The 20,086-nt window shown below is 35.4% G+C and overlaps 1 protein-coding gene across 5 annotated transcripts in view; it reads right to left on the bottom strand.

Annotated features, from left to right (window-relative positions):
• The window catches only part of SGCG (sarcoglycan gamma), a 145,144-nt gene that overhangs the window by 93,753 nt on the left and 31,305 nt on the right, over positions 1–20,086 (bottom strand). For 3 of the 5 annotated variants that reach the window (XM_042791922.1, XM_042791917.1, XM_042791918.1), the window contains exon 2: positions 5,665–5,756. The exons of 1 other annotated variant lie outside the window; for it this stretch is intronic. The gene's annotated coding sequence lies outside the window, so the exon portion shown is untranslated. The remainder of the gene's footprint in view (positions 1–5,664; positions 5,757–20,086) is intronic. One more of the 5 variants, XM_042791919.1, reaches the window with a different exon arrangement.

Here is a 20,086-nt window from a genome sequence, read left to right as displayed (position 1 = left end):
TTTATCTTATCATTGCCTTATTCTTACTATGAAAACTTTCATTCGGGCAAAGAATAACTACAACCTTTTCCGCCAGTCTCACATATATCCTCCCGTGAATTTTCAGCTCATAGGGAATGCTGATATTAAAACAATACTGTTACTTTTTTGGTTTTAAACTCTGAATCCATCCACTTCCTTCCTTGTATTTTCAAGTAAAATTCAAGTCCAATATTGCAGTCAATTCTTATTGATTTATAGGAACTTTATGTGGGTCTAACAAGGTCTTATGAATACTTCTAGCTATCAATCTCCCATGACATATCTTACTTGGTAAATTCTGATGCCCTCCTCATACTGAGAGTAGACATGAAATCTGAAACATTGCGGATTGGATCAGCTAGTAAGACAACTAGAGGAGTAATCAAGACCAGTGGGTAAACAATATTAAAGGGAATATTCAGGAAAATATTTCTGAACAAATTCTGAGAATCACAGAAAAAATAAGGCTGCAATGGACCTCTGCAGATCATCTACTGTAGTCAAAAGGTGGACTGGAACAGATCTTTGGATGCAGTTTGCCATCTACAGCCTTGCTAATGCAGCCTGATCTGCGGTTAGGGCCCATTGTCATAGCTGCCCTCTGCTCATTCCAGAGCATTTATTTTTTAAGAATCACTTCCATTTTATTCTGCTTTCAGAGTCACCAGAACATGATTTTTATTTACTTATTACTGCCCCTCACTTCAATATCCTTTCCTTCAAAACTGAGGGAACTGGGTCCATTGGAACTTTGCAGACACATCTTCCATCAGCAGCCATCACTGACAGAGGCTGCATGCTTCCCATAGCCAGGTCTAACAGCTTTGAAATACAAAGTAGGACCTCCATGAAACTTTAACTTGTAACAGAGGCTGATGTACACTACACAGCCAGCCTTTTCCGAAAGCCACTAGTATCCAGAACTAATAAGCCAATGATGCAAAAATTCTGTATAAAATTTAGTATCTGCTACTAACACTACTGGAAAAAGCTAAGGTGAAGAAAAGGTACTAAGACTTCTCTTGTTCCTCAGAACACTGACCACACAGCAAATAAACAAGAAGGAACTGAAGAGTACAGTTCTACAAGATGATTCCACCTCTACGTGCCATTATTGAAAATACATAGAGACATGATTCTCGCAGAAACCCTTCAGGATATACATATGCACATACAAAAACAAATGTATATCTTAGTGAAAACCATGTGTTTTATGGCTAAGACTATCAATATCCAGTACTTAGCATATACCATACTCCATTTTTAAAAATATTGATGTACTTTAGTTTATATTCCTCTTCACATTCTTACACAGAAGTAGTATTTCATCTACCATAGAAACATAATCAACCATGGCACAAAATGCAGCAGCTAGTCAACAGCTTCTGGCAGATACACAGAAAGGTTTAATGAGAAGACTGGCCCAGGTAGCCAAAGTTACAGATGAATTAAATAGTGAGAATATTGTTACCCGAGCTGAAAATTTGAGCAGGATATTGAATTAATCTGTTATCCAAACTGCCCTGATGCTTTTAGCCTGGTTTAAGTAATACAAAAGCAACCATGCTCTATGGGACTGTCTAAATCATCTGACTCCCATTCATTTCCCTCCCTCCTGCAAAAGCTTTTGAGCTTGGCCAATTTCAACCAAATTCAACAGACAAGTAGAGGTCTCAGAAATACTACAGTCATGCAAACTTTCTGAAAATGAGACAGAAGAGAGAAGAAGAAACCCCATTTATGTCTCCACTGAGAGACTGCGATGGACAAGAAGACCTTCTTAGGTATCAGAAAATCTGTATGAGAGAAAGACCTTGTAAATGTCTCTGTTACAGAGAACCTTTAGTCACTGCTCATTAAACATCTAAGACAATCAACTCTGAGAAATAAGTCCACAGGAAATCCAGCTTACTTAATTCCAAATCATGAAAATAATTTAAAACTGTAAGAGGTCAGGATCTGGGATTTGCATCTCATGTAAAAGGCATTACTTTTCACAGGAAGGAATAAATCTTACAAGGCTATTCAAGTAAGAGGATCCTTGTACACCCAACTTTTCTGTGCATTTTGACAAAGGTTTGGGTTTCTATGATATGCTATATCCCTTTCTTTCAACTGTTCCTCCAAAACTCTTTTCCCTTAGCTTAAAATATACATTTTTGCACAATATAAATATACATTCTTGCATTTTCAACACTAAATACAGTCACACATACCTGTATAATTACAAACCTATTACAGTAAGGATGAATATTTTATCTTCATATCATTACCAAAGCCTTATGATTATGAATAAAAACTGAAATATAACCTCCTTTTAACCACTGAGCTTTCAACCAGGAAAGTTTCATGTTATTAGCAAAAGTGGAAAGGTTTAGAACAGACATTTTAAATGGTTTCCTCTAATGATGGGCTTAACTTAGATCCTTTTTAATTTAACTCCACACAGTAGAGTACCTTTGGTGGTACTCTAGGACCATTTGTTCTTCATTACGTAATGGAAAGGAGGTCTGTATCTAATATGTGAATGTCACATTTGTTTAGAAGATAAAGAAACATTCATCTCAGCCAAAGTGGCATCAGCTGTGACTATGCATCACAACCAAAACTTCCAAAATCTTAATCGACTGCAAACTTTCAGAACTCTATGGCACAAAGTTACTATAGCTCTCTCATGTGGAGTAATCATTTGTACATGGCTATGCAGGTCAGAATTCATCTCACTAAACACAGATAATATCAGCCATACTTACATACGCGCCCTCCACAGACAGTGGAGAGAGGCAGACACTTCTAGGGCATGATTCATCTGCTCCTCATGTAGGAGGAGAACTAAGACATGGTAAAACCACCCATATCTCTATAAAAGGAGCCTAGCTAACTAGTGTTGATGCAGTCAAATCACATTCCAACAGATTGGCAAGATTCTGGTTTAGGAACTTATGTGCTCATGCTTATACATGATTAAATATGCAGTGAGAGCACCTGCCGGTGGAGAGACACCAAGTATAGTCCAATAAATCATTTGATAATGAGGCAGTAACCCACTGATACCTAGTTAGTAATTTTCTTTCAGTCAGTGAAACTATTCAAAGGAAAATGTATTTGAATTCAAGGAGATGACAAACTCATAAAAGGAGTTCTGTATACAAATAGTTGGACGCTCTGTATTAGTTCAAGTACAGTTCACAGAAGTTCAAACTGATTTTGGTAAGAGTTCCTCAGATGGGAGGTTATTATCACACTGTCAAGACAAAAAGAACTGCTCAGCAGAAGCATGGATCCATTCCTGACTAAATTAAACTAAATTCAGTATGTGATAGATAAACTGAGAAAAATTTAGAGCTACAAACATCAGAGGTTTACTACTGCAGATCATATATTTATATAAGTACGGTAATATATCATAAAAGATTTTAAAAGTACTAAAAGTTAGCTGCTTAATATTACACAAGTGCGAGTTTAAAGTATGCAACTTAGTACGGCATTTAATTGTAAAAAAAAAGTACAATTAAGCTATCAGAATCAAAAAACAATAATTGCATATAAAATTGTACACTTAAATTTAGGTTCTAAAATAAATCACGTAAGCATCAACGCGATCCTTAAATGAAGACAGAATCAGCCTGAAATGTTACACAGAAAATCCCGTGGGGGAGAAGCTCAATACATCCATCTAATAAGTAAAGATCAAACAAACACCAACTCAATTATTAATATGCTAATTTTTTAATACAGATATAAAAATAAATTTTAAAAATTGTTACCTTAGAGATCTGAAACAATGTGGACTTCTGAATAAACTATAGTCAGTCGCTTCCCAAGAGAGAATCGTCTAACTTTTCCACTACTTTCAAATCTGGAGTGGAAGATATTTTAGGCCTGGCCAAATATCACTGGAAGAAAATTCGTTCACATGTTTGGCTGTGTTTTGCATTCCATCCTGTTACTTTGGCATACAGATGCAGCTAATTATAATCTGTGACATAAGCAGCTAATTCTACTGCTAAAATGGTTGTATGCTGACTCCAGAAATGAACTGCCCCACATTAGACATAACGAATCCATAACCCATACGAAAATGGCCCAATCTGTTGCGTAAATCCAACTGCTTTATTAAAATCTGAGAATATGCAGCACTTCATAGAATCTGCACATAAAAACTATTAACATAGTTATCTGTTAACAGCACACACTGCAAAATTAGAAACAAAAAAGACTTCTGATTTATTTCCTGAATCCATATCTAACATCCAACTGCATTGTAATAGTAATTTTTCTGAACACTTTTAATTTTAATACTAGCATTATTCTAACTATAATCCATACTGGTTGGTATACAAAGTCTCTTTAAAAAATACCTATAACAGCACATACAAATTTTATACAAAAACTACACTAACAATTACCAACCTTTCCAAAAAGTTAAACCATTCTTGGTATTTAAGAAAGATGTATATAAGCACCAAGAGCTATTAGGAAAAATAAGTTGCACATATTACATATTTTAAGATGATATAGAAATTATATGACATCCTTTTGAGTGCCATTTAAGCTCTGAGTTCTCAAATGCAAAAATAACAACTCCAGCCCAGCACTGCTTACATTAGACTAACTATACAAACACTGACCAACAGACTTTCTGTTCAACCTACAATATTTTAGAATCTGTGCCGGTAGATGCCTGCAATTTAAAAACCATTAAAACATACATTTGTAAGATTTACAGACTACAAGTTTTGTGCTATGTGAAGCATTGCAATCATCATCCATATGGTTGGACAATTTCATTTCTCAAAGCACGTTTCCTTTTTTCTAACCTTGCACTAACACTGTTATTATGCTTTAGAAGATGAAGCTCCTATCAGACATTTAACAGCTGCAGATCATAAATTTAGGACTGACACAAATCCAACTGATCACAGGCTTACAAGATACTTTTTTCTCTTTATGAATTCTGTGGCCATTAATCCTTTATCAGAGTCTGTTTATGTATATAAATAGAGAAGTACTTTTCTATACAAAGGAATTAATTCACTGGTGTCTGACAAAAATTACATATTTTTCATAATACACTATTTATCAATATATTTAAAACAGCTTTTATATTTAATCCCATGCATTTATGAAATATAAACTGGGACAAAAGCATTTGTGTATTGTTTTACACCAAAGCTTTTCTTTAACTGAAATTCCCTGTAAGTATTAGAGGAAGAAATCGATAAATGCCAGATAGTTTTGAAGGGTTCATTATTCAGTCATTATGTAGGTGATTGGGTATTCATGTCCAGGGATTTCCTGCAAAATCTTTTGTCCATTCTTGGAGAAAAGCAGATGATCAGATAAACTGGATAGAAGATCCCAAACAAGCAACATTTTAACTGCATTTTAATATGTTTCCTTTTGGCATATTTGTAATTATTTGATTTCTCAATTTATAAAAAAAGATTGACTGACATAATGCCCAGCTATAAAAAGAGATCAGATTGTATCACCCAGTAGCTTTCTTTATGGACAGAACTTTCGTGTTATTTTCCATGTAAGATTACTCTTCTTGGTCTAGATTCAGGATGTCTTTTGTCTGCTCTTTTACCTAATATCTGCAAAGTAGAAATTCTACAAATGAAAAGAACAAATAAATACCTCAGTTAGTATCCTCTGAAGTTCTCATGAAGTACGACTAACGCAAGAGCAACTGTCAGTGAGTTCTGTATCATCTGAAGGCAGTTGTCCTCCTATTTAAATGCAAAGAATGGAAAGAAAAAGGAAAAATTTTCATGAATATGGGGAAAGAATAACATACATTCCTGAATTGCCCTCCCGACTACTTTAACTGACAACATCTTACAAGTGACAGACCAAAATCCACTGAGATTAAAATTGTGGAACACTGGACACCCAACACCTGTTTGTACTGAAAATGATCATGACAGTACAGTTTACAGTAAATGAGAAATATATATTAGTTGAAAATTAATGTGAAAAATAATAAAAAATACTTCTATTGCAATGTTAAAATTCCAACTAGCATTAGAATGCATTAGTATAATGAACAATGACTTCAATTATGGGGTTTCAATGCATCTGTACAAAAACTAAGTCCTCCTCTCAGTCAAGTAATTATCTTCACAGTTCAAGAATGCTGATGACTCATTCCTCACCAAAAACTGTCAGTCTTCTTTTCAATTGGATTTTGGAAGTCAATGACTGACAGCTTAGTTCTGGAAAGGTAACTAAGCAAACATATTTATCTTCCACGTTGTCAGAGTCCACTTATACCAGCACTTGACTAACTAGAAGTACTTGCAAACTTATACCATGAAAAAGCAATGGAAAAATATACCTAAACTGTGGTTTGAATATTCTGCCATTAAAAGATGTTGCTTTTTTTGGAGAGAAAAAAAAAAGAATTTTGACAAAAATTCTGTGTATACTTACAAGATTTCAAGAACATCTGTTTATCCCTCGAAGTGCAAGACAACACAATGGTGCATAAGACAATGACTGCCACATATCAGTTTAATTCATCTCACTAAAACAGACATAGAAGCCATTTGGTCCTATCTATATTAACTTCTCTAACTTATTCAGATATTTTTCAAGTCTGTGGCATGTTTAAAGAGTGTGATAAAGATTTGTTAAGCAAAGGGCAGTTAGGGCCAAAGAAGAATGTTCTAGCCTATATGGAAAACAGAGTTTATCTTAGAAATAAAGTACTACACAATAATTTTACAGTTAATAATAAGAAGAAATTTTAGCTATAGAATAGAATAGAATAGAATAGAATAGAATAGAATAGAATAGAATAGAATAGAATAGAATAGAATAGAATAGAATAGAATAGAATAGAATAGAATAGAATAGAATAGAATAGAATAGAATAGAATAGAATAGAATAGAATAGAATAGAATAGAATAGAATAGAATAGAATAGAATAGAATAATTTCAGTTGGAAGGGACCTACAATAATCATCTAGTCCAACGGCCTGACCAGTTCAGGGCCGACCAAAAGTTAAAACATGTTGTTAAGGGCATTATCTAAATGCCTCTTAAACAGTGACAGGCTTGGGGCATTGACCACCTCTCCAGGAAGCCTGTTGCAGTGTTTGACGACCCTCTTGGTAAAGAAATGTTCCTGCTGTCCAGCCTAAACCTCCCCTGGTGCAGCTTTGCACCATTCCCATGTGTCCTGTCACTGGATACTACAGACAAGAGACCAGCAATTATTAAATTAAAAATTTAATTCTCCATGTTAGATTTTCTCTATTTGTCAAAAGGCAGTAGGTATCTACTTACATATACATAGAGAGAGGTTTATATAGTGTAGTCAGGAAATAGATTCATAGATCATCTGTGCAGTTAAAAGGGTATCTGGCTAGTACTGGAATCATGCTCTTACTTTATTTGCAGTATCTTTCTCCTTCTGGCCCAAAATTAGTCAGACAGTCACAATCTCTTCTCAGTAAAAAAACCAAGATACACCAAGCCTATTGTATACCCAAAACTGCATTGCAAGAGATAGTTAATAAAGAAATTAACTAAACAAGTCCTCTACTGGTGAACAACTGTAATTATGTGGCAAACAGTAAATATAGCTAAAATTAGGTTCTGTGGTGCCACAGTTTGAGCTCAGAGGGCAACTGAGCACCCCACAGCCATCCTCCCTTCCCTTCCAGCAATGAGAAGGTAAAAATGAGCCAGGCTTGAGATTCGAGATAGGACTGGGAGGGGCAAATCACCCATTATGGTCACGGGCAAAAGGCAGACTCGTTAGAGGAAATAAAACAAGAACATAGATTTATTACAGACACTAACAACAACACTTTACAGAGTAGGACAGTGAGAAGCATTACACATATATAACTCCAGATGAAACAGATTTTTTGCCATATGAAATATTAAAAGATACCTTTTAAAAGGCCAAGTAGTACAGCAAAAGAAATTTACATTAATCATAAAATGGCACATACTTTGGAAAAAAAGTAAAATTCATATGAAAATATATACCTATTAGAATTGTCAAGTAAAAAAAAAATCAGATACAAATATTTATCTACTAGAATCACTGAATGAAAAACCAAAACCAACCAAATTCTCAAACAATTAAAGTGGAGGGTAATTTTCTTAATGGTCAGAAAATATAAAAAGTAATTATTTACTAGACACCTCTGGACTTCCAAGAACTGAGGGGGAATGTCTGAGTCTTCTTGATTCTGTTCTTGTGCATGTTAGTCACTTGTGAGCTTGAACAATGAATGCAACAGAAAAATCACCTTTTCAAAAAACAATTTTTAATCAAACCTCCTGACTTCCCATTGCTGTCAGAGGCTCTAATGTGAAACAAAAACTGCTGGAAACAATTTTTTTTAGTGTTTTCCTCCAAAGCATTTTGAGTAGCCTATGTTTGATGTGCTTTTTATATTTGTAAGGGACAGGATATGAGGCCATTTATTGATAGATTGAGACCTTGACCCTTCCTAAGAATAGGGCCATGGTGAATATCTAGAAAGGGATGTCATCTTCTAAACCTGAGCAAAACACTGAGCCAAAGGAGGACTTAATCTTTCACATATAAATAGAAATAAACACTTGAAAGTTACTGTTGCGCCTATTAAAGCTATAAAAATGTAATTGTTTTAAATAGTGACTTAAACATGGTAGAAAACACTCCAATAGGAACATTTTGGAATATAAACAGCAGACCCCCAAGTATACAGGGCTTTAAGGGAGATCCGCCCAGACTATTTCATTACAATATCTATAAGGAAGTTCAAAACAGCTTTGAAATTCAGAATATTCATGTTTTATTAGAGTATGAACAAGAATAAACTAAAACAGGAAAATCTGGAAATGGCTATGCAAGACAAGTTAAAAATAAAAGGACTTATAAATAAGCACCCAACTGCCCAGCGTGTCAGCGCACAGCAGGTCCTTGTGTCTGGTTTCTAGGAATTTTTTCCATCTGTGTGCAAAACCAGCTGGCTGTGGGTTTATTGCCTGATCATCTTATCAGTATTTCAATCTCTGCTTCAGCTGTTATCTCCCAGCTCCTTGGTGCCACACTCCTCCTTCTCTCTCCCTTCTTTTTTTTCACATTCTGTCACCTGGACTCCTGTCCCCAGTACGTTCAGTGGCTCCAGAACAGGAACCCTTTTCACCTCCTGTTCACCTGCTCTACTCACTCTCTTTTCAAAGTAACTTAGGCACAAAATTAATTCACACAAAACAGATTAAATTTGTCACAGTGAGCTAGGTTTTGGGGCTTTTTTTGGGGTGGGGGTAGGTGTTAAATGGTATCTTCTGCTTGGTTTACATCTTCACACAATTTCATATAAAACAATTTGATTTCTGTGAGTTTAATTCTGTATAATCCTTTAAAGAAGTTAAGTAATGAGGCAACAAGTGAAAAGCTGCATGTGTGCTTTGTGCTCACTGCTGTACTCTGTCTGAAGATGAGCGTGATGGATGAACTAGAATAGATGTAAGATGGGACAAATTGCTTTTCTAAGAGCAAACAAGCAAGCTCAGGTTTGCAGACCCTTTCAAAAAGCCCAGCTGAGGAGGGAAAGACTAATTTGGAGTTTGTGGCTTGTGTGCAGGCTGGAAGACACAATGGAGAGACCGTGCTATAGTAGTATCTTAAAGGCAGAAGATGTTGTCTAACACAATACTGGGGAAAAAAAAAAACAACACCAATATTAAATCTCAAATTTCCAAGCAGATTTTGAATGATTTTGTCCTATTGCATGGTTGCTACAATTCAAGCATTCTCCTAAGTATGAAATTCAACTACTGTTGGCTTGAAGAAGTTAATTATCTTCTTCTCAGGAAGAAAACCAGAAATGAGTACTTTGGTTTATATGAAACTACAATATTCTGGACAGGAGAGTGGAGTAAAGCACTTAGTAGTAGGTTCATTATTTTATGCATTGGGATTTTTATTTTAGGGTATGATTCACTGTGCGCTTATAGATCCATCTGCATCCACTTCGCGACAGGCAGAATAGTGTATTTACAATTGTATTCTGTACAGTATGTCAAATCACTTCTACAACAGATGTCAACAGCACTGACAATCAACAGCAAACCATATTGCATGTTCTTTAGTCATAATGTTTCCTTTCACATGACTTGTCCTTTATTAAAAAGAAAAGTAAAAAACCCAAACCCACTAAATGTCTAGAGCAGGATAGTCCAGTCTTCTGCCTTGGGATATCTGAACTCTGAAGAACTTAAGTGAAATACATGGCTATAACCCAGTATAGGTGGCTGTACAAAACAAAACTGAATGAATAGCCTTCCATGGTAGAACAGGTTTAATAGGTCTTGGAAGCTCTGCTTCTGTACCCATATTCTCATACTGCATAAAGTTTTGCACAGATACACACCCTAAAGAATATGGTAAGTTCACTACTCTCTTTTGCTTTCTTCCTATTTCTTTTATCTCCTTTAATTTCTCATGTTTCCTTCCCTACTTATAGATATATCAGAAGTATAGATGATGAATAGATATAAAAGCCCTCCCATTTTCTTTTGTCATTAAATGTTACTTTTCGGTAACATAATAAATATTTAATTCTGACATTAAAAAAGCATAAAGGTGTATGTGATCTGTATTTGAAATAAAAGCATATAAAAGCATCTAAAACACCATTTAAATCCTGTGGTTCAGTGTCTACTTCATTAGTTAGAATAATTTTACGTTCAGTACCAGCCTGTATCTTCCCTGAAAGAAAGGAAGCATGAGAGCAAAAAAAGAGCGTTAAGGCACACAAGAAAAATGTTTCCTGTTCCAAAAAATTTAGAAAAAGAGAAGTGGAAATATGAAAATTACAGTGCTCTGGCCAGGACTCTGCAACAGGAACCACGGTCCCAGAGCTCATTCCCTGACAGACTCAATGACCACAAAGTTACAGGGTATCACAATTTTATATTTGGAGCAACTAACTATTTAATTATTTCCATAGGAGGAACCTGCATTAGTTTAATTTTCTTAAAACTGTAGTCATCAATAGAAGTGATAAAAAGATGGAACACTAGTTAAATACTTAAGAGGAAAGATGCAGTGCCAATACAGTGCTTCTTCCCTGTTAAGCAACTGGAAAAAGTTATTGTGGGATGGACATACTACAGAACAGCATGTATGCTCAAAGAGAGATAATGAGTAAGATTGACTGTTTAGCTAGTACAAATTAAATGAATACATTCTTAAAAATGTTTTAAGTCCTAAAGAGAACATCTTCAATTTCTTCTGTTGCACAGGTTCAGTCTTCTAAATCTCAGAAGTACTTTCAAAAAATGAACTCAAATTTAAAAGTTAACAGAAGAAAACAGAGAAAATTAAAAAAATTGAAGGAGTTAACCCACAGGTATGTGTTAGCTAATATGTAAAATGTGGTTGTTTACTTTACTAAGTCTTGCTCCAAGAGAATTTAGAATGTTAGTAGAAATCAATGAGTGAACAAAACAAGCACATACAGCATCTATATCCTAAATTTTATTTAGGAATAATCAAGACAAAAAGGAGTTTTAAATATTTTCATTTTAAATGATTGCTTGCGTTCACACTTTCTGATGAATTATATTCAGTGTAAATGAAAAACAGGAATAATGAAGGCTTCAGCTGTATAAGAAAGTTAACTGAGTTTACATCATCTATTTCTCATCTATTTCTAAAAATTTGTCTTTATATTTACACATACAAAACAGAACTTTGAAGTTGATCTGATTAAAACTTTCCCTTACAGTGAGCTCCTCAAAGTAAACCAGTTCTTAAATGTCAATTACACTATAAACACTATAAAATAGAACTTTTTTTTTTTTTTTTTAAATAGAGAACCTGAAAGCATCCAGGTAAGGCAGAATATAAATAGAAGAAAGCTTATAAATAAGTGATTTCCTTTCCACTTCTCTTTGTTCAAAGAGAATCCTTGCTCAAAGAGAATCCTTCCTTTAAGACCTAATGTCTGTTCCCTCAGTAATTCTACGAGTTGCAGGAAACTCTGAAGTTTCCTCCAGAATCAAGGAGGTTTCCATTTTATCACCTGTGAAATGCGAATTGCAGCCCTGTGGCTTTTACAGCAGTTTCTCCTCTTGAGTGTCCGTCTAGCGCTGCCAGGTTCCTACACCCTTGCTGAGTTTCTCTCTGCCTTTCTACTCCTTGGCGAACTTGTGCTTTCTAAAATGGTCTTTTCTGGAGCTTTTTCAATATCCTTAAACAATGAACAACCTTCTCTGCTTCCATGAGTTCTTACCTGATGCAGTCACTCTTAATGCAAGTAAGAGGAACAAAAATGCCCCACGTTAGGCAATCTGCCATATCCACCCATTAGCATGGTATGCAGTACGATGGATTGGCTAATGGACAAAAGGATACACTTCAATGGTTTGCACACTATATGCCACATTATAACCAAATTATATGCTCTCTGAAATCAGACATATTTCCAAGGTTACTGAATGAAATAATTTCTTACAGACAGTGTAGGAAAAGCTTTTATCCAGTACTGATTATCTCCCATGTTTTTTTTGGTAGCAAAGAAAAAGCCATCTTTCTCAAAGCATTTCACTTTTCCTTTGAAATTATGCTATAAACCACTGAATGATTAATGAATTTCCATTTTACAAGTTGCCATTTTAAAACTCTTCTGAAGTAATTACTCTTAATTTTGCACTCAAAATCATACTGTGATAAATAATAGAAGAATTTTGCTTTCACTAAAAGTAATTAAACAATTACTTCTTAGGCTAAAGCTATTATTAGTACAATGATCCAAATTTTAAGAAAAATAAAAGACTTTACTACTGGGAAAAGAAAAGGGGGGAATTGATCTGAGGAAACACCAACCCAACAGCCCCCCCCTCCTTGGGATGCTCACCAGATGATCCATATCAAAGGATGGTAACTCCTTTGCAATGGAATGAGAAAGAACAGAATGGGCCATCTCTGGTATCCCTTGTCCTTGAGATAAGAGAGGAGCTGAAACCACTGAGCCATAAAAGACAAAGGAGCTGCAAATTGGCCCAGACTTGAAGGACAAGGTGTACGTGACCACAAGACTGAAGAAAGAAGAAGAGAAGATTGTAGAAGAAGCCAGGAGGCGTGCTGAAGGTGTTGAAACCGGCAGCTGTGTGGAGAAAAGGGGGTTTGAAACTTAAACAATTTGGTGAGCCTGGACGGAGCTCGGACTCCTCGGCCACCCCAGCGCTGCATTTGCTCTCTTACCTCAATAAAGATTCATTAATCCATATTTGGATGTGATTTTCCTTAATCTACCTATAACAAAACTACTCTATGACTCACTAAAAGAATGTCAGGAAAAAACACCTTAGCATTTTAAAATGCCAAAAAGGGGGGGGAGGGGGTGAGAAAAGTCACAATAAGAAGTATTTGGAGTGCTATAAAGTAAGGCTGCCTAAAACACATATATATTAGCTATTATTTTGGAAACTAGAAGTACACAGTATTTTCTAGCGTTTCCATTTTTCACTCTGGAACTGAGTCTGAGTCCCCCACTTCTAAACTGCTAAGGTCAGTTCAGACCTGTACCATACAGGTACAGGATCAACCCAGCAAAACATTTCATAGAAAGAATTCCTTAACTTGAAGTCCTGGACACTCTTTGGTCAACAAAATGCAGCTACATTTAAAAGTAACATTTAATTGATGATTTCCTGAGATCACTCCATGGAGACTCTGTACTGAACCATACTGAAGAATGACTGAGTCACCTTTCTGCATCAAGATGATTGTCCTCATCGGGCAGACAATGGAAGCTCAGCACTTAGCTGAGATCCTCCGGAGTTTTTACCCTTTCTGATGTTCTAAGAAGACAAGAAGAAGGCCAAATGAAAGGAAGTAGAAAAAGAACAAACAGCTTTCCTCGCCACCCACCATAATAAAACAGCAATTTGTGTTCTAACCTTCTGTAGAAGAAACTCAAACAGCTTTAAAGAGCAAGAGTAGAAGTGTACAGCAAATAATTTTTAAGAATCTGGTTTGAAGTTCTGAACTTGTATAGAATTAGAGTCTTGGTAATAAAGGTTAAGTCACAGCCCTTGATCCATCAGATCTTTTTTGAGCTACAATTCACTACAAGACTGTAAAAATAACAATTATTAATGTTAATAATATACCCCAACAGTTTGTTGGCCTTACTGAGATTTTAGCTTTCCCAAAATGCAAGCAGAAAAATTAAACACATGAGAAGTGTATTTAATTAGGAACTTGCCATCAGGCAAAAGCAAGTAAACTATAAGTGTAGCCTTTTAATATAGAAGAAGCTATAATCATCCAGGGAATAGACCATAAGCTATTTCTTGTTTGATTGACATGCGTAAATTGGGGAATGGGGATAGTGTAATTATCTAGCATTTTGAAGGGTTATACACAAGGCTGAGCTGTGGGCAACCACAGCAAGCAGAGTAGCCACAGTAAAGACGTTGACTGAAACTTGACAGATATAAATCAATAATTTTGGTAGTCTTTAAGAATCTGACACTCTACCTCATTAAGCAAAGTTAGAATATACTTCAAAAATAAACAGCTGAATTAGTTTAAACAAGAAATAAAAGCTTGTCTAACATTCTGGAGTGCTCTCTGACTGGGCATCTCATTCTGACAGGCTATTTTGAAAAAAATAAACAAAAGCCAGGCACAGAAACAGACAATAAAATGAAGTAGGCTGCTCCCATTTTGCAAAACAGGAGACAATTGGTTTGATTTTAGTAATAAACATCATCAACAAACGCCTAAGGTTCTTCTTTAGTGAATTTGTGATTCGCAGTAGTTTCAGAATTACTAGTCAAAGTAACAGAAGTTATGATTAGAAGTTCTTTTCCCTGCTATTTAGTCAAATCATTTTACTTTGCATCTTTACTCCTCACACTTAGTTGGCTTTGCATCAGCTAAAGTGAGAGCAACTGCATCCTTCTTCATATGATCAGCTCATTTACTGTCTGGGTAACTGCAGTAAGCCTAGGCAGGCCGATTCATTCTTAGCTGTGCAGTCAAACACCCAGCCCATCAGCTGTTCAGCAAACCACTGCAGTACCAAACACAAAACCAAATCACAGATCAGCCCCTCCAGCAGAAAGCAACTTCCAGACATTCACTGACCATTTCCTAAGACAAAGGTGTCTGACAGCCTCTGACCTACTCTGTTATGGTTTTTCAATCCCTTTGAGCAGAAAAGCACCAAAATCAGTGAAAAAGTGTGTTGTCCTGATCAGCTACTTACAAAACAGAATGGACCCTTTTATTCAGAGTATAATTACCTGCATACCTGGTTTAAGCATGACAGACAGCTATCTGTACTGTTTGTAGCATTTTCTAAGGAAGTATTCTTGAAGTTTCTTGGAATATTGATAGGAAGAAGCCTTAAAGGATGACCAGGATGATACAAGTAGCCAGTGCCAAGCCTTTCAGATTTTCAGAATGTGCACATATCTTTGGAGCTCTTTTTCTTTAATTGTAGTTGTTAGACTTTACAATTAACTGATTTTACCTGCCTCATAGGATCCTTAAAATTTGATTCTGGTCTTGGCAAAAACATCAATACCAGACCACTTAATTTTTATATTCTCAAACAAGCTCTAGTAGACAATGTACTTCTCTTTCCTGATTAACTGTGCTTGATGTGATTGGATTTTAAGCTTTTTCTGAAGTCAAGGACATATTGGTTTACTATCAATAGCTAGTAGTTCTTATTTCTTATAGTATTTAATACTCCTTGGCTGCCTTCTATATAATAGACTCGAAGAAAAAAATGAATGAAGCTGCATTTTAAAAACAGACATATAGTCCGATACACGTCTGGGTGCATGTGACAATATATATAGGTATCTCCCAAAATTCCCCTGCAAGTCTCTACATGACAGGGGAAACAAAACGGATGGTGTGTTTTTAAGCTACTGAAATATTTCAGGAAGAAAAGTTCTGGCCAACACTATATTCAGATTTTCTCCAGAGAATGGTAGAGGAAGAAAAGCAGTATTTTTGGATCGTTGTGCTCTCCTTAAATTTTTCAGATTGAATCAAGGAGGGATTGCCACTTTGACACCCGGGGCTAGAAGAGAAGTTGTCTCCAGCCACACTAATTTTCATGATGGGGTCCCTGAAAATGTTATTAGTTGAAGATGGGGAAGTCAAGGAAGACAGACACTACTGAGTGTTGTGTTTGTGATATTCAGTATCCAGCACCACGGAGAAATATTCTTCCTGCAGCAATATGGATAGCCCAGTGACTGCAAAAAAAGTGAAGACAGTAACTCACCTTCAGGTTATATATTCAGAAACTGTTTGTAAGGAGTTGAATAAAAATGTGCTTGGACTGTTGCTGGTTAGGTTGTTCAATCCTTAGGGCAGACTGTAATGATGCTTTATGTGAGGGCAACACATTGGAAGACCAAGACTAAAGCCGGTGGTAAAGTACTGTAGGAAAGCTTGACTTTATTCTGAGATCAACTAATGGAGGTAATCTCACTGCTGTAAGAGAGAGATGCTGAACAAAGCAGCAGCATTCTGAGGGTGATGTTTTGGTAGCCCATCTGCTAGATGCAGATACCTCTTCCACTCTTGATGCTTAACATGGAAGTTACAAGTTAAAGAGAATGGCCTTTAAGATTTGGAAGACTACCTGTGTGAGCAACCTGTACACACTGGAAATTTTCCAGTAACACGTTCCCCAAGATGTTACAGGAGATTAGTTCACCCATTTAATCATACAACATAACCCCTACAGAAGAGGCCAACAAATAAAAATATATTCTTCTGCATCTAACTGCATCTTTTTGCTAAAGTATCATTTTATATCCTCATGTATTGTAAGTATCTTGTACCTTTCCCTTGTCTTTCACCGCAAGAGAATAGATTTAACCCACATCCCATTGTCAGTCAGGGGTTCTCTGGTGAGTACCAGCTGTCTTCTCTTAATAAAATTGGCGGCGGTGGTGGTGTTTCTTCACTCACGTTCAAATAATCTGAGATAACTATATGAGCAGTCTTGGGTAGATACTTGGTTAATTCTCAAACCATGGCTTAGAATGGACAAGTGATATAAGGTTCTATATATTGCATCTATGTATTTTAATCAAACAGACATGGATTGGAATACAGAGATATATATGAGACGGTCTACATGAAGCATTACATGTAGGCATTATATGTTTCTTTCTTTAAAGAAATATGCAATCAGTTGCTGATTAGCTATGCTATATTCCCTTTGCTTCAATAGAAAAAATAAAATAAAGAAAACATCTAATTTATGTGAATGCCCCCTAAAATTTGAAGTACTCTGTTAGATTTTTTTAAATAACACAAACAAGTCTGTCTATCCATACTGGTAGCAAGCTGGTACTTTATACTCTAGGCCACGCAAAACACTATAGATCTCACGCTTTAAACAGTTTTACCATTCACAGATGTATTAAATAATCTTAAAACTAATTAGAAAGCTTTAGTTGTTACACTGTGTTACTACAAATTACTGACAGTGACAAAATTGGTTTCTCAAACCACAGTCTTGCAGAGATACACATGTGAATTAGATTGTATTTTGTACTTCCTACACTGCAGTGGGATTACTGGCAAACATATGTGTAAACATCAGTTTAAATTTTCACATAACTGCAGTCCATATAATTATCTGTTTGGTCCATATCTGGCAAGACAATTTTCAAAAAGATACACCAAATATATTAGTATGGTTTTATAAATTCTATCAGTGGGTCTTATTTGTTTAGTACTATTATTTCTACCTGTGAAATATTCTTAAAGTAAACCTATACCTTATAAAGCTTGCTTTATTTTCAAGCAATCATCCACATTCGGAACAATGATTTGCATATGGTCTATACATTCTCAAATAGCTCAATTTTAAATCTTCTTCTTATACTAGTAAAGATAAGCAGGTAATTTGCATTTGTTAATTATTTTATGGTTTCCCAAAAACTAATGGAGGCAGTATGTCAACATAATTCATATTTTCTTACAGTATGAGTATTATACACCCATTTATAATAAAAAAATCAACATCATTAACAGAAAATATTTGGGCTATATAAATTTTTAAATGGCATAAGAAAATAAATATGACAAGCAAAGACAGATTCATAATCCCACTTCCATGCTTAGTAAACAGTAAAATTAACATGCTTACTTATATTCCTCCGTGAAAAATATAATGACCTTAAAATCCGTTTTTCAAATGCTCTTACTGGAAATGCCACATAAAATCAACTTCTTTTTCTGTGTAGGCCCAAGGAATAGATCCAGAGGAGGGCAAAGGACCCAATTAGGAAGAGGAGCTAAAAAACAGCAATAGATGGACACATATGGCAGCTAATAGTGTGTCAATTTCTTCTGAACTAAGTGAAAAAAAAAAACCTTATACTTATTTTTCATTTCCAAAAGATAACTAAGCATGAATGAGCAATGTGGGATTTTTTTTTGGTCTTACTGAAACGGTAATTTTCAATTATCAACACAGTGAAGGTTCTGTTTCACTCAGAACCAATAATAATTTCAAACTTTAAGATATATACTTAATGTGTTTGATGCAGAAGAAGCACTACTGATAACTGGCTACCTCTGATGGGTGATTCCCTCTATTCGGTAGATTGCAATGCAGCATCTGTAACAACATCAAGTAATAGCAAATCTCACATCTCATCCCTAAATCAATCCCATGCAATTAATTAAAGTTTTTGGTTTCACCTGCTTTAGTAAAGATCCATAAATATAATCCTTGTGATAAAACATTCAATTCCCAAAATGAATGCTTTCCTGAATGTGAATAGTGTAAGTTCTTCAGGGAGTTGGGTCCATCTCAATTATCACAGACCTGGTGACCTGCCTTTGGAGGTACCTGTCTTTTACTATAGATGGATGCATTCGTCACCTTACTTCTTTTTAGCCACTGTGAAAATAACGTTCCATCTTAAGAGAAAAGACAGAGATTGAATTTAAGGCACAATGTTTGCAGTCATTAGAAAATCCTGACTTTTACAGAACCGTTAAGACAATTCTTATCACAAATAACTCTAATAATAAAAATGTAAAATATAATTTTGTGAATTAAATTACCAAAAGTCTGACTAGTGCACTTGTGTTAGTCTGGGTCAACAATCAGAAACAATAATCTTTTGTATAAGCTATGTAAAAATCTCAATGCTTCACTTAATGAATTAAGTAATAATTAAAAAGAGGAGGATATTGATTTTATAAGGAGGGAAGCTTACAAAGCCCCTGAAAAATTACACTAAAATATCTCCAAAAGGAAGCTTTACAAATTAGCATGCTTTTAAAAATTTACAGACTTCGAAGCAGTTAAAGCTAAAAAATTTCATAAATTACTCAAACTATAGCAACGCAGAGAATTTGGCTGCTATAGATCATTTGTTGCATTTCTTTATAGCACTTGCAATCAAGATGAAAGCAGAAAAAGATTGTATGACTGTGAGGCAGTCAGAATCTCACATCAACGGCCCTAAAGAAGCAGAATGGGCCCAAACACAAAACTGTGGATGTGTCAGGTGCTCTGCATAGAAAAGGAACTGCAATCAACCTATAAAGCAGAAGCAGTAACTACAGAAGTCCCAGACAAGTTTAGGGCAAAAAATGAAGTCCTTGTGTACCATATCAATCCTCCTGCTAGAGTCCTCTCACTGCCTTAATAGCTACCCAGCACACAGCTAGAATCTAGGTCCCAATACAGGAACAACTAAAGAAACACCAGGACCCTACACAGCTACAAGATGACATCAAAATTATTTCTTTTTTCTTTTTTTTTTTAATAGCCAGAAAACAAGCAGTCTCCTTAGAAAAGTATTTACGTTCCTAGAAAAGCTTTTGTAAAAAGTGACTTCATTGAAGATTCCCAAATTGTAAATAGTATATTATCTTCCACTGTCTATAAACCAAATTTTACACTCCACGTTAAAATCTGATTTGCTGAGTAGCTATTGAACTTCATTTGAGATAAAATTTGCTCACATCATATTTACTTTTCAACTGCTTCAACTAATTTACAAAAATATGCCAAAAATGTAGCATAAAATGAAAAT

The sequence above is a fragment of the Tyto alba genome, unplaced genomic scaffold (genome assembly GCF_018691265.1).
Source record: "Tyto alba isolate M040663 unplaced genomic scaffold, T.alba_DEE_v4.0 Super-Scaffold_2, whole genome shotgun sequence".
NCBI classification, from domain to species: domain Eukaryota; kingdom Metazoa; phylum Chordata; class Aves; order Strigiformes; family Tytonidae; genus Tyto; species Tyto alba.
The sequence above is the reverse complement of the archived record's forward strand: the minus strand, read 5'-3'. Positions and strand labels throughout refer to the sequence as shown.